This window comes from Sorex araneus, chromosome X (assembly GCF_027595985.1).
Source record: "Sorex araneus isolate mSorAra2 chromosome X, mSorAra2.pri, whole genome shotgun sequence".
NCBI classification, from domain to species: Eukaryota; Metazoa; Chordata; class Mammalia; order Eulipotyphla; family Soricidae; genus Sorex; species Sorex araneus.
The window spans coordinates 342,495,548-342,511,513 of record NC_073313.1 but is presented as its reverse complement, the minus strand read 5'-3'; the positions used below and the strand labels follow the sequence as shown (position 1 = coordinate 342,511,513).

Sequence of the window (15,966 nt, the reverse complement as noted above, 5' to 3'; positions counted from 1 at the left end):
AAAAGGAGAGAGAGAACAATAAGGAATTCCCTGTCACAAGGGGGATTGGAGGGGGCGGCATAGGGGGTGGGGGGAGGGACCCTGGGACCATCGGTGGAGGAGAATGGGCACTGGTGAAGGGATGGGTATTGAGTATTGTATAACAGTAACACAGGCACGAAACTCTGTAACTGTACCCTCACGGTGACTCATTAATTAAAAAAAACTAAAAGAGAAATAAAAATATTGAAATAAAAAATAAAAATAAAAGAATTAGACTTGGAGGTCCTCATCCTATACTTGCTAACATCAATCAAATCAAAACTTTTTTTTGCCTTTTGGGGTCACACCCGGCAATGCACAGGGATTATTCCTGGCTCTGCACTCAGGAATTACTCCTGGCAGTGCTCAGGGGACCATCTGGGATACTGGGAATCAAACCCATATGCAAGGCAAACTCCCTCCCCGCTATTCTATTGCTCCACCCCCCAAAACACATTTTTAAATGCACAAATGTTTCCTGTGTCTTCCCTCACAGCCCAAGACATGGCCTTGCATGGAATAATTCTCATTAAATATGCCTGATCTGTCTAGAGAAATCTTGACTATCCCAGAGAACAGGGTTTTTTTGTTTTGATGAAGAACTATCATAGCTACCAAGCTTGGTTAAGAGCTACTAAGATCGTTTTTCAGGAGAATTACCTATAGCTTGGAGGACAGCACACTTATAAAACAACCCAAATTCCTCTTGGCAAAGAAAAAAGAAAGGAACAAAACAAAATTGCTATGAAGATAAATATGGGAAATGCAGTTGTTATAATTTACTTTCACAGAACCTTCAGTCCCAGCATCTCAGAACAGCATCTCTAAGTATTTCTATTTCTAAAAATATTGCTCATTTAACCACATTAGCCACTCTGAAACCAAGAGAACTGAAGTAGGCTATTGTTATTTTCGATTCTAGTTAGTGTTTTAAAGTGACCTTTGCCTGAAAGCTTCACCAGCCAGGAGTGGAGCTGTAATGAGCAAAGCAATCTACAGCTGCATTTCTCCAAATGCCAGCCGTTCCCAAAGCAGAATCAAGGCCAAGGCCAAGTTTGTGTTTCTTAATCAAAAATTGATTTTTTTTAAACCAATGGCATCCTCCATTACAACACAAAACTGAACCAAGCCATCTTTCGAGTTTAGCTCCTTCAGTCACAGAAGTATGATGGGGGGTGGTGGAGTATTCCAGGAAGAGCGTTTCTCTTTGTGAACCCTAAACATTTAAAAATGTCTCAGCTGATGTGAGAATGTCACTTTCTGGTATTTTGGCCCCTTCGGTATGAATTTTTTTGTGGCTCTGGAGCCATTTCACAGTTCTTGGAATTTGCTGGGGAGAGATTCCCAAACAGAACGTCCTGGGAGGGGGTGTGGGCAGACACAGGCAAGAATGCACAGTCCCCCTGACCTTACAGTGCATTGTTTCCAGGGTGCTCTGATATTGTCCCTCCTACCTGAGGAAATTCTATTTCTGAACAAGTAACTGCCAAGAAAACTTTGCAATAATCCTAAAGTGATAAAGTTAAAATGATAAAAATAAAAACAAGAGTATAGTACACCTAGTTTACAAATCATGTGAAGAAAGCTTCAGAAGTGACTCCAAATACCAATTGTTCACCATTCTTCTGTGCTGACCATAGGGATGTTGGCTGCAGTTTCCAAGGTAGCAAGGAATTGTGTTGGCAGGGGCTGGAGAGAGTATAGCGGGCAGGTGCTTGTATTGCATGAAGCCGATCCGCATCTGATCCCCAGCATCCCACATGGTCCCCTGAGTATCACCAGCAGTAATTCCTGAGTGCAGAGCCAGGAGGAACAACCCCTGAACAATCCCAGGTGTGGATGCTCCAAAACCGCCCCCGCCCTCTCAAGAAAAAAAAATGTGTTGGCAACATATGGACAACATGTTCCTAGTATTACCAAAGTATTGTATGGGTAGTTGGATTTATGGTTAGGGTCTCTGTAAGATGACCCAGGGGCCTTATATAAGTGAAGGTAGAGAAAAGACAAGGTGGATGACAAGCAGCAAAGGTTCAGGGGAAAGAATTATTCTCCCCAATGACACCTACTTCAGGTTCTCTGTATCTCTAGTCACTTCCTCCAATATCCTTGCCTGGACAGCACTGGCCTCCCTCACAAACATCCAATTCACTTCATCACCCACCCCATTTCTTCCCCCCCACCTCCATCCCAGATATTATCTCTGTGTACACCACTGTCAGAATGTCCACATGACATGGAATCATGGCTCTCCTGCACACTCTAGGTCAATTTGGACCATTTTCTCACTCTGACTCTCTGGTTGGCCAAAGGAGCATGGGTTATTAGCCTGATGTGTGCTACCTTGCAGCTCCCCCATGGAGCTACTTAGAGAAGCACACTATCAATCACATTAATCGGGTCTTTTCAATCTGTGGCCATGAGCTTCAAGTGGACCCTTAAAGCTAGCAGGTAATCCCACTACTCCGATAGCTTCCTAGAAACTCCTCACTCCCACCCTTTACTGCCCAACTTGCCATTCCTCCTCCACACTGGCAATCTTCACTGGTGACTGTATTTTCAATTTGACAAAGGAAATAGAAGTAATGAAGTGTTTCCTCCTTTCGGAGCCATCATCTTGACACCCACATATCTTCCATTTAATCAATCCCCACAAGTAATTACCTACACTCCTCCTAAAGCAAATCACTCTGCCTGTACACAAATACTCTTTCTCACCTATCCAGTAGATGATTTAAGCAAGGCTCTGCCCTGCATTATTAAGATTTCACTCTCCACTGAATCACTTCCATCAGCATAGAAATATGAATGCTCAAAAAGGAAAACTAATTTAGTGGGTAACAGTTGCGCCCCCCACCCCCAGCTAGCACTCCATATTCTCATTATCTTCGCAGCAAACCTTCTCAAAGAGAGCCAATGATCCCTGTGTGATTTTCCCCTACCATTCCTGCTTCCAAACTCACTGCAACCAAGCTTTTGTTGCCAAAGCCAGACTATTTTGGCAACAAAAGTCACTTCCTGTTTTAACCAATGCCTCTGCTGACCTGAATGTTACTGACTGAGAAGTCTATTCTTCGTTCTTGTCTTAGCTGGTCCAATACTACAATGGACATGTTTCCTCACTCTCCCTTATGAAATAATTTCATGTGACTTCCAAAACTTTCAATTTGGCCTTCCAAACCTCTCTGCTTCTTCTATTTCTCTCTTCTCATTCCTCCTCTTCTCTTATTTTACATCAAGCCTAATTGCCAAAATTCTTCAATGCACAAGGCTTGGCTCTGTCCTATCCCTTTAAATGCCAAACTTAAGCAATTATTTCCTGTAACATCAACAGCGCAGATCACCATCCTACACTACCATATACTGCTGCTTACTTAGCACTTTCATTTGGGTGTCTTACGATCTCAAACTCAACTTGTTCAAAACTAACCATCTTAAACTTCTTGTCACATTCTATACTAGAACATTCTTCAACTGCAGCCTTCCCCATTTTCATTGGTGACAATTCCATCTAATAAGGCCACATCCCTGACCTCACCTTAAACATTCCCTTCATCTCACAACCCCCGTATCCTGTCCTATCAATTTTGTCAGAATCTATTTTTATATTAAGTTACATATTTTATTAAATTTTATATATTTTATATTGTTATCTATTTTTATATTAAGTTATATAGCACTTAGCACTGTAGCACTATCGTCCCATTGTCCATCTATTTGCTTGAGCAGGCACCAGTAATGTCTCCATTGTGATACTTGTTGTTACTGTTTTTGTCATTTCGAATACAACAGGGGTAGCTTGCCAGGTTCTGCCATGCGGGTGGGATATTCTCAGTGTCTTGCCGGGCTCTCTGAGAGGGATGGAGGAATTGACCCGGGTTGGCCACATGGAAACCAAATGCCCTACCCACTGTGCCAAACCAGGTTTGATTCGCAGCATCCCATATAGTCCCCTGAGCACTGTCAGGAGTGATTCCTGAGTGCAGATTCAGGAACAACCCCTGCGTATCGCTGGGTGTGACCAAAAAAAGAAAAAAAAAGCCACTGTCAATTAAGTTATAATGATTCATCATCATCATCATCATCATCATCATCATCATCATCATCATCATCATCATCCTGTTGATCATCGATTTTCTCAAGCAGTCTCAGTAATGTCTCCATTCATCCTAGCTCTGAGATTTTAGAAGTCTCTCTTTACTCATCCTTCCCAATGGTGTCACAGTGGAGGCTCTTTCAGGGTCAGGGGAATAAGAACCATCATTGTTACTGGTTTTGTTTTTTTTTTTTTTTTTTTTTTGCTTTTTGGGTCACACCTGGCGATGCACAGGGGTTACTCCTGGCTCTGCACTCAGGAATTACCCCTGGCCGTGCTCAGGGGACCATATGGGATGCTGGGATTTGAACCCGGGTCGGCCGCGTGCAAGGCAAACGCCCTACCCGCTGTGCTATCTCTCCAGCCCCTTGTTACTGGTTTTGGCATATGAATACACCACAGGAAGTTTGCCAGGCTCTCCCATGCAGGCAGGAAACTATCAGTAGCTTGCCAGGTTCTCTGGGAGGGAGAGCTAGGCTATAATATGTCTTCCGGAAGCTTGGTTTTATAGTCTCTGGATGTTGGCCGTTGATGGGATTACATGGCACTGGAGGCAGTTTCTGGGTGTGGCTGCCTAGCTACTGGAAAATGGGGGATCTGAGTGGAAGAGGCCCAGTCCCAATTTGAGCAGGCTTTGAGATCTCAGTTGCAGGTCCCACACACCTGGGTTCTTCTGCCTGTTCCTTCATGCATGAAGGATCCGAACGTGTGGAGAGGGACCTTGAGCATGGCTATGGCTGGGTTCTGAAGGTCTTCAGCTGCAGGGGCTCTGTCCGGGGTGGGGAGGGAAACTCAACCCACCCCCTCTGTGGGTCACTTATAATAATATTAATATTTTGGGCATACTATGTCACTGCACCACACCCATCATTATAGTGCCAGTATCCCTCTACCTGTACCTTTAGGTCCCTTCTTATTTTTGGAGGATACAGTCACCTGGCAGTAGTGAGGGCTACTCTCAACTCTGTGCCTAGGGGATGTTCCTTATAATATTCAGCTTCAGTTCTGTAAGCAAATTTTAGGGTTTTTTTTTCCTTTGGCCATTGTTTATCACCTTTGTTTCTTTAAGCTCCACATATAAGTGCATTTATCCAGTATTTGTTTAGGTTCCATCCAGTTGCAGAAGAATATAAGATTTCCTCTTTTGTTAGCTGAGTAAGTTTCAGAGATAGATAGATAGATAGATAGATAGATAGATAGATAGATAGATAGATAGATATTATTGTCTTTTTAGAGATGTTTTGAAGTGATATCTGATCATTGTTTTGACTTGCATTTACCTAATAATCAATGATGTTAAATATATTTTTATATGTCTGTATTTGATTACCTGTTTTTCTGCTCTGAGAAAATGTCTGCTTACCTCTCTTTCCATTTTTGTTGTTTAGTTTCTTACTGTTGAGCTCTCTGTGTATTTTGTATATCTTGGATATTTGGCCTATTGTTAGATGTACGGTGCATGGATAATTTTTTTTTTCATATTGTAGGGTATCTTATTTTATCCCTTGTTTCTTTTGCAGTTCAAAACCTTTCTTTGGTGTATTCCTATTTGTTTGTTTTCGCTTGTTTTCTTTGACAGTGGCTTCTGATGCTTAGACATGCTACTGAAGTGAATGTCAGAGAATTCTGTCTGTGTTTTCCTGAATGCATTTAGCTCCTTTGTTAAGCTGTTTCCCTCATACAAGATATTTTAAACAAATTACAAATTTTCTCAGCCACCTCATTATTTTTATATAAAATTGCAATTGATTTTGATGTATTGATTTTTATCCTGTTTTTACTGTGTAGTTTGAGCACATGCTACTTTATAGTTTACTGTCAGGATATCTTCAAAATATATGCAGAGTGTGGCCACTTTTCACTGCTTCCACTGGTATCAGCACAGCAATTACCATCATCTCTTGCCTGAATTACAAACAATAGGGTTTTTTTTTTCTAATGGCCTCTCAACAGTCTCCTAGATCCTTTCCTCATTTACCACCCCCTTACTATCTATCCTCAACAGGAAGACCAGAATGAGCTTATTATAATGGAATGCAGATACTATCTCTGGTCTTTAAAAATCTCACACTGGTTTCTCACTATAAAAGCCTGTAGTGCCAGGCGAGGTTAGGTTCCTGCTGCCCCAGACTACCTTCCATTCACTTATTCAGTGCTCTTTGCTGGACCCAATCCAGCCATCCAACTTCCTTGACTTTCTTCCAACATGCCTGCATGTATGGGCTAGCTGTAGAGCTTTTGCACCCACATTTTATTCAAACAATATTGCCCTTGCCCCAAAATTAAAATGCTTATTCTCAAAACTCAAGTTCATTGTAAATGTTACCTCTTCAATGGGAGATCCCCAGCCACTCCCATTAACAGTGTGAGTTGCCCCCCCTTTTCTAAAGGGTATCTTTTCCCCCTCCATGACAGGTACGCCTTGTATTGAAATATATATATCTTCACCCTAAAGATTGCAACACAGTTTGTCTCTGCCTATCTATGCCCTAATGTCACTCATACAACATGAAACTAGGATACTAAGATAACAGGGACTTATGTCTCTTGTTTCCACTGTGGCTCCTGGCTTAGAACAAGACCTGACACAACACAGGGGTTCAATCCCTAATACCATTTTGCAATATAAACCTACTAAAAGCAATCAATGAGAATCTATGTAAAAAAGCTACATGAAGTATTAATGATTAGAGTGGTTTAACACAATTTAATAAGGAGCACCCTTAAAAGCCAATATGGGATACATCCTAGGTCACTGGTTTTATGATATGGCTTTAAGAATATAGAAAAAATCCCGAGTCTTCAGTTCTCCCGAACAATACTCTGTGAGTCCACTAGGAAGACACACTTGAAGGTTTTCAAACCTTCATTTACTCTCAAATTCAAATTTTCCTTAAATTCAAAGTTACCTGTGAGAAATTCTGATGAAAGGAGAGAGATTGTCTTCTGGTCAATTCTGAGTGTCCAGATGAGAGCTCATGCACTCAGCTGGCTCCCGTCCTCATTGCAGGCTGTCCATGTGGAGAAGCAGGGGACACGCTCTGGCACCTTGGTCCTTGGGATCTGCAGGATCGTCGGGCTGGATAGTATCTAATCTAGCAAGATTCTCAATGTCTGCAAATAGAGAAAGACACATGAACATGGAGGGTGGGGTGGAGAGGAGAGGGTGGCAAGTTTTCACCACCACAGAGAACTCCTCTCAGCCCTGGCCTCTCAACTCTCAAAGTTCAAAAGATTATCAACGCACCAACTAGATATCTTAGCATATCAAGCATATAAAAATGAATCACCGTTCATGGGAGAAGAAACTCAGTTATACTTCACAAACAATCAAAATTATGCCGAGAAACTAACAAATAAACCCAGCAGTATTGACAATTCTGTAAACAAAATGTTCCTTGGACTCCTTTTCTGCCTTGTCCTTTTCCAATGCTAGTCATGCTGCATTGCCCCTGTGTCATTCCAAGGAGAGGTGAGGTACACAGAAGGCAAATTTATGTGAACAATATTCTGTACTACTATTAAGAAATCAATCCCAAATGGGCAGGCATACCTACTTGTACTGTACTTTTATTTGCTGTATTTCTCACACACTACATGTTTTAAAAATTGATGGATTGTGTTAACTCTACCTCGATTAAAAACTTTGGTACTATTTTTCAGCATCATGTGATAATTAGTTCATGGCTGTGTTACATTCTGGTAAATTCTCACAATACTTCAAACTTCTCTGTGATTATACAGTTAATAATCTATGATGAGGGACCTTTCATGCTTTTCTTGCAGTATTTGGGCATCACAGACCAAATCTACATAAAGATAGCAAATTGTCTAGATATATGTTATGGGTGGTCTGTTCTGATTGCTCCACTGATCATCCATTTCTCTATTTGCCTCCCTCTCTTATGGGCTCATACGCAACAATATTGAAATTAGGTTAAGGCAGAACCCTACAATGATCTCTGAATATTCAAGGGGAAGAGTTACATGATTCTCACTTTATTATTTTTCATTTTTTGAAATTACAGAGTTTTTATTGGAGGTTTTGAAGGGAAGGAGGGAGAGAACATGGGAGATGGTGGAGAGTAATGTGCTCAAGAGAGAACCCGGGCTTCTCCAAGGGTAGAGAGGGCCCCTACATACATCCCAACATCAGACATGAAAGCATGAAAGTACATATCTCAAGAGGGGAGATTCGGGTGACACATGTGCTTGAGCAACACATGCTCGGCCACATGGGCACAAGGAGCACATGGGCTCAGGTAGCATATGCGCCCATGACTCTCACTTTAAACCAAATTCCTTTCAAAATATTACTTCTCTCTGACAATATACTGATCATCCAGGAGCTCTCATGAATGTGTATGGGGAGATTCATGTTGTGCTCACGCCTACTAATGTAACATCCATTCCACAGTCCATGAATCAAGAAATATTTTTCTTTTAGTTTCAAGTTTTATTATTTAAGATATATAGTTTAGAGGGAAATATGTATATATGCCTCTCAGAGAGCCTGGCAAGCTACTGAGAGTATCCTGCCTGCACGGCAGAGCCTGGCAAGCTCCCCATGTTTTATTCGATATGCCAAATACAGTAAGAATAACAGGTCTCATTTCCCTGACCCTGAAAGAGCCTCCAATTGTTGGGAAAGACAAGTAAGGAGAGGGTGCTAAAATCTCAGGGCGGGGACAAATGGAGACGTTGTTGGCGCCCACCCAAGTAAATCAATTAACAACGGGATGACAGTGATACCTACATATAACTTAGGGCAGGTGAGAGACATACAGAGTGAAATCCCAATGGCACTACCTTCTGTGATTCTGTAGCCACAACAAACTATGATCACCTGATCACCTGCAAACTGCAACCAAATGTGTGAGTACCAACTGAATATGTGAAACCCCCGGTCACTGCAATAAAAAAAAAAATGGGAAGGGAAGGATGAAAAATATATACACTTCACAAAGCTATAGCTACTGCAGTTAGAGATTCCTTTAATGGCTCTAGGCAAAGTAAATTGAAAACCTTCCAGAAAAAATTCATCATTCTGGAATACTATTATGTGATTCCAGTGGGAGGGAACCTGGGGACATTGGTGGAGAAAGAAAAGTCAATGTTGGTAGAATCGGTACATTGTACTCCCAAAACTCAATTCTGAACTAGCTATATAAATCATGTTGCCTTAATATTGAAAAAATAATGTATGATAAGCAATTTTTTTAATTTCATTTTTAAAATAATGCAAGATAATTTTTTAAAATAACCATGATCTGAGGGAGAAAATCAAGAATACATAAAAATCATCAGGAGTTTGGGAAAAGTTGATTCCAACCAAATAAATGACTTTTAGGGGTTCAAGACGTCAGTGCGGGAAGGAACTATACATGTAGTGGAAATAGCAAGAGAACCCTAATTAGAAGTGAAGCTGGGAGATTTTAGTGAATTGCTACAATCTTATGCTAAAAAAATTAATGGATGAAGAGATGCTTCTTATAGATGGTGGAGAAAATAGATTCTTCACATAAGATACTCTGAACATTGTTGAAATGACAGCAAAAGATATAGACTGTTATAGAAATTTAACTGCTAACACAATAATAGGTTTTGAGATAACAGATTCAAAATTTGAGAGTGAGTTCTACTGGGAGATGTTTATCAAATAGCAGCACATGTTCCAAAAACCCTTTGTGAAATAAAACATCAACAGATGAAGCAATCTTCATAATAGTTAATAGTTTTATTTTAAACACTGCTACCATCACCCCAACCTTAGCAACCACTACCCTGACCAAGGAGCAGTCACCAACACTAATGCAAGCACACCACAAGGGAAAAATGAGTATTACCCACTGAAGTCTCAAATGATGGTGAGAATAACCCCACAGTCTGTTTTTGACCAGACGTAATGCCATTACACATGTAAAGATGAGAGTACTGTGTAAAGATAACTTGCATATGCACCAGAAAAATAAAACAATTATATGATTAATTTTACTGCAATATTCGTTTGATGGCAGTAGTCTGGAGCCAAACCTGAAATATCTCCTTGGGTGGGTCTATAGAATGGCAATAAAACAAGCATGCTATGCTAGAAATTATTTAATATAAAAGAAAGCAAAATATGGGACGATAAGGATATCAACAATATCAGACTCAGTGAAAAATAGCAGGTATAAATTATACCTTATCACTTTATTAAGTTGATAATCATTTCAATTGGAAGGCAGAAATTGGCAAAATGGATAGAAACTACATATTGTTAGAAAATACTCACTTTAAAATTGCATTTAAAATAATAAATTCTTTAGGATTACAATGTAATGAAAGATGTGCAAGGTTTGTGTGTTGACATATTCCACAACATCAAAACAAGTAAATAAAGACCCGAATAAAAAGAGTTCTTGGGATTGTGGACTAGGCTACTTAATATTATTAAAATAGTAATAATCCCAAATTGATAAACTCAGTAAGCCTCTATTAAAATCCCAACTTCTATTTTAGATATCAACAAGGTTATCCGAAAATTCATAGCTAAATGCAAGTCACTGACTAGTCAAAAGAGACTTGCAAGGAAAGCAAATTTGTCAGTCACATTTCCTGATGGGACAAGAGGTATAGTAATCAAGATAGTGCTGGCATAAAGATAGATAGATCAAAGTATTAGAATGATCCATTCAGAAATAGTTTCTTACACTTACAGTTAATGGATTCTTGATAGTGATGCTATCACAATTCAATGGGCAAATAAATTTTCTCAACAAATAGCACTTACATTCAAGAAATAAATATCAATACAGACCTTGCACCTTACACACACACACACACACACACACACACACACACACACACATCACAAAGCACTAACTGTATCACTGAGTTAAATGTAAGAGCTAAAATGAAAAAACTCTCAAAAGTGAACCAGAGAAAATTCTTGTAACTATAAATCTGATAGGGCCAGAGCCATAGCACAGATATTGGGCTTTCGCCTTTCACACGGCCGACCGAGTACCATTCCTCCGCCCCTCTCGGAGAGCTCGGCAAGCTACCAAGAGTATCAAGCCCGATCGGCAGAGCCTGGCAAGCTACCCGTGTGTATTGGATATGCCAAAAACAGTAACAAAGTCTCTCAAATGAGAGACGTTACTGGTGTCCTCTCGAACAAATCTATGAGCAACGGGATGACAGTGACAGTGACAAATCTGATGCCAGTTTCTCAGCTACATCACCAAAGACACAACGACACAAGGAAAAGTAAATGCACTTGAATTGAGGTCCTGTCAAGATTTTTTAAAAAATATCCATCAGGGGCTGGAATGATAGCACATCGGATAGGGCATTTGCCTTGCACCCAGCCGACCCGTGTTCAGTTCCCAGCATCCCATATGGTCCCCAGAGCACCGCCAGGAGTAACTCCTGAGTCCAGAGCCAGGAGTAACTCCTGTGCATCACCAGGTGTGACCCCAAAAAAGCAAAAAAAAAAAAAAGAAGAAAAAAATATATCTATCAAATATCTCCAGCAAGTAACAAAATTAACAAAATAAATTAACAAAATAAAAAAAATACACTGGAGAAGAAATATTTTCTAATCATTTCACCAAAAAGAGTTTTATACCTAGGTAAATGCTTAGACTGGAGGAATTGAAAGACTAAAGAACATAATGACCAAAATTTTAAACTGGGCAAGGAATTGGAAACACAGTTCTTCAAAATATATTTATATTAGAATGTTCACAACTATTAAATTAGGAAATGCAGATGGAACCACAAGATACCACTTACCACTGCACACCCACTCGAATGGCATGATCAAAAGACAGACAATAGCAAATGTGGGTGAGGACACAGACTTTCAATTTGAACATTTGAACACTTACACATGGCTGCTGGGAATATAAAAGAATGCAGCACTTTGGAAAGTAATTTAGCAGTTTATCAACATATGAATGAAGAGTTGCCATATGAAACCAAGGAAATGTCTTAGGTGTCCACACAAAATACTGCATCTGAATGTTCACAATAGCATATTCAAGTTGGAATAATTCGAATGGCTTTCAATTCATGAGTGTATAAATAAAATGTGATATATCCACGCAATGGATCTGACATGAAAAGGAAATGAAGTATTGCCCCATGCTATTATGTAAAGAAACTTTAAACACATACTGCTATGCCAGGCCTAAAAACACAGGACATATGCATGTATATTTAATATGCAGGAAAGATAAATCCATAGAGACAGAACATAAAGTGGTAGTTTTCAGGTAAGAGTAAAAAGTGCCAGACAGAGTTTTTTTGGAATTGAAATGATGGTGGTAACTGCACTTCTTGGTGTGCCTAAGGAAAGCCACTGAACTGTCTATTACTGAATTTCACAATATGGGATTTGTATCTCAATGAATCTGTGACTAAAAAAGGAAAATTGTAGCCACTGAAAAGTCAAGAGTCAAGACACAATAACATCAGAATTTCCCCAATTCCCTTTTTTCCTGGGGCACAGCCTCTGCTCCTTGGGAGTGCGATGCTGGCATCTGAACTCAGCTTCCTTTTAGGTGCCTTTGGTTGGAGATTAAAGTGAAATAATTATTTCCTTTAGTAATTTCAAAGAGAGCAGAAACTGTTGAGGCTTAAATAGACCTGCAAGGTCCTAGTAGAAAAACCCCAAGTGTCCACTTGGAAGCTTTGTCCACAGGCAGCCGGAGAAAGTTCCCACTGATGCAGTGCTCCAGAGCCAGCAGCTGAGGTCCATTTGAAGGCAGAGAACCCTGATCCTACTCCGATGCAGAGAGCAAGCCTCTATGCCTGTACAAAGCAGTTTCTTTTGGATACTGAGTGGATTAAGCAGATTCTAGAAAATGCAATTTTTTTAAAATTTATTTATTTTTATTTTGCACATCTCTTCTCTGCCATTTCTTGGCAATCAATCTAGGTGCTTCAAATACAAGACAATACAATATAGTCTCTCTTACTCTCCTGCTTTTGTCATTTTCCCCCAGGTTTTAAAAAAAACACTAAATAGAATTATCTTCAGCAGGAAAGAAAATCTCTTTGCTCAGCTGGTGCGCTGGCAACCAGAGGCATTTTTAGATGCATTATAAAAAAGACTTACAGAGGGAGCTTGCACACAGAGCTGTCTGCCCAGAGAGGTGTGCTGTGAGCCTACCAAGGTTTCAGGCTGTTGGGAAGCTGCAAAGCCCCTTCCCAGAGTCCCACTATCAGGGAGCTATTTTAGATGTGCAATGCATCACCACCGCAAACACGCAGGAGTAAAGGTTGACATCACTTCCAAGGAGACTTTCATACCTATATATCCCACATATATATGGAGCGATAGCACAGCAGGTAGGGCATTTGCCTTGCAAGCAGCAGACCTGGGTTCAATTCCTTCGTCCCTCTCAGATTGCCCAGCAAGATACCGAGAGTATCCCACCTGGCAAGCTACCCGTGGCGTATTTGATATGCCAAAAACAGTAACAAGTCTCACAATGGAGACATTACCACTGCATGTTTGAACAAATTGATGAGCAACAGCACAGTGCTTCAGTGCTACAGTCCTTTTCATCTCAACTATATTCATGTATGTATATACATACGCTGGAGTGGCGCTCATGCCTGGTTAGATGGCCTGAGCACCAAATTTTCTCTTAGGAGCGATCCGCTTACAAAGTTGTACAGACAGTGCATGATTAGTGCAGTCCCTTGTCTGAAATTTTCCCAAGAATTCTGCCATTTTTGTGCAGAGTTATACAGAACATTGGAACGCATGTATTGGATTTTAGCAGAGACACCTGTAGCAATTATTCTTCCATGCATCAACCCTTTTCTGCGCAACTATCAGCATTTGCTGAGTGTGACCGAGAAAGCTAAGACCTATTATTTATTTATTTATTTATTTATTTATTTATTTATTTATTTATTTATTTTTATTTCCTGTTCTCAAGGAGTCCAAACTATGCAGGAACGTTTATGCCACACAAAGCCCTTTGGGTCACGTGTCTCCATTTCTATATTTTTAATAAGGACTATTTGCCATTATCATATTAAAGTACTAAAAATGTTTAATTCATAAGGCTATGCTCCAGTAGCAATTTCTATTCCATTTCAATGTAATTTAATTAATGCAAAATAAAAATGGTTCCTACTAGTGAATTCTAGATATGATTAGAAATCACTTGATAAACTCACTAAACTCAGAATACCTGCGTTCACTAAAATAAGTCTTAGGAGAATAATTATTAAGGGTGATTCCTAAGAACTTTGTGACACATACAGATATATACTTTGTTCTGTCTATGTGTATAGACATATATGCAAATCATATAGACATAGCAGAAATAAAAGTATAATAAAATAAGGAAATAAACAGTATAATAAAGAAAAACAAAAGCAATTTTCTTAGCATGTTCTGCAAGCAAAATCTGAATGAAAGGAGGCAAAGGGAGATAAAGAGAGGTAGAGAAATGGGCCTGGATGCTCAGAGAAGTAAGTGGTGACCAGAGCAGTCTGAAGTTAGAACCCACACAGATTTAAAAGCATCTGAGGGCAGAATGAAAGCAAGGAAGGAACAAGAGAGGCCTAGAGAGTGGAAGGCCGGAGGAGCAGGGAGGAAAGGAGATGTGGCAAAGCAGTTTCCAGGTGACATCCCGTGATAGGTGTCTCATCCTCCAGGAGCCAACTGTTCTGCTGACCGCAGGCATTTACAAGAGGTAAACGGGTGGCCCTGTGACAAGCCATCTGTGTCTACAAGCAGGTAACTGCAGAACACATGAGCACAACCAGGTGTGGGTGTCAAAGGGATGGGAAGGAAGCAAAAACGAGTCAGGAGTCCTCATCCTCCCCCACACACCCAACGACATCTGCACATAAGAATCAGCCAGGGAGTGAGAGGTCAGGGATTACAAACCTCAAGGCACATTTTTCCAAAACCGAGGCCTGCCAACAACTGCTGGGGGCCCTAAAACCAAGCAGTCGGCAAAGGTGTAAAACCAAGAGTTCTTCCATCTCCCCCTCTGCTGCTCAGAGGCCAGGCACAGCAGGAGGCTCTGGGTTAAACTGGACTTGGGATTCTCTGGGTGGGAATGATGGCAGGAAAAGGAGTAAGCCGGGAGCCAGTAAGGCAGAAATATTCACAGACCCAGCAGAGGGAGACTGCTGTCCGGAGAGAGGATGGCCATCGCAGTGGGGCTTCAAGTCTATCTTCAGTATAGCTGGGCCTTCTGGGAACGGGTGTTTGGACAAGCAAGATGATTCAAAAGAAGAAGCTCAAAGTAAAAAGAGTAGTGGTGGGGATGGGAGGTGGAAAGATAGTACAAGGGATGAGGCACTTGCCTTGCATTTGGCCAACCTATGTCCTATCCCTGACACTGCAGGGCTAAGAGCTCCCCCATAGCCCGCCCCCGCAAAAGGATACCTCTAATTGAGAAAGGAAAAACAATCTATAAAAAGTGCAATAGAAAAATCAGTAAAGAATGCAAATAGATCACAATTAGCATATGAAAAAACATTGTCTCTCACCTTTAAGGAGATGGAGTTAAAAATGTCTTATCTTGCCTTTCAGATCAGCAGTAGTTAACCATTAAGTACTACTGAATAAAAGCTCAATATGCACAGGGGCTGAGAGAGCTCAATAGGCTGGAGCACCTGTTTTGTTTGCAGGGGGTCCTGGCTTGATTCCAGGCATCCTGAGTGCCTGGGAGAAACCTGGAGCTCAGAGCCAGGTGTAATCCCCAGCACTGCTGAGCATGGCACCAAAATACAAAAATAAAACCAACCCTCAACCCTTGTTGAGCGGTAGGATGGGAACTTTCAGTTACTTGAGATATGAGGGGATCAGGTCACTTCCATGTAATGTTCAA

The 15,966-nt window shown here is 40.6% G+C and overlaps 1 protein-coding gene across 1 annotated transcript in view; it reads right to left on the bottom strand.

Annotated features, from left to right (window-relative positions):
* RNF144A (ring finger protein 144A) overlaps positions 1-15,966 on the bottom strand; it is a 140,762-nt gene that overhangs the window by 104,510 nt on the left and 20,286 nt on the right. The window contains exon 2 of the mRNA XM_055120859.1: positions 7,024-7,228. The gene's annotated coding sequence lies outside the window, so the exon portion shown is untranslated. The remainder of the gene's footprint in view (positions 1-7,023; positions 7,229-15,966) is intronic.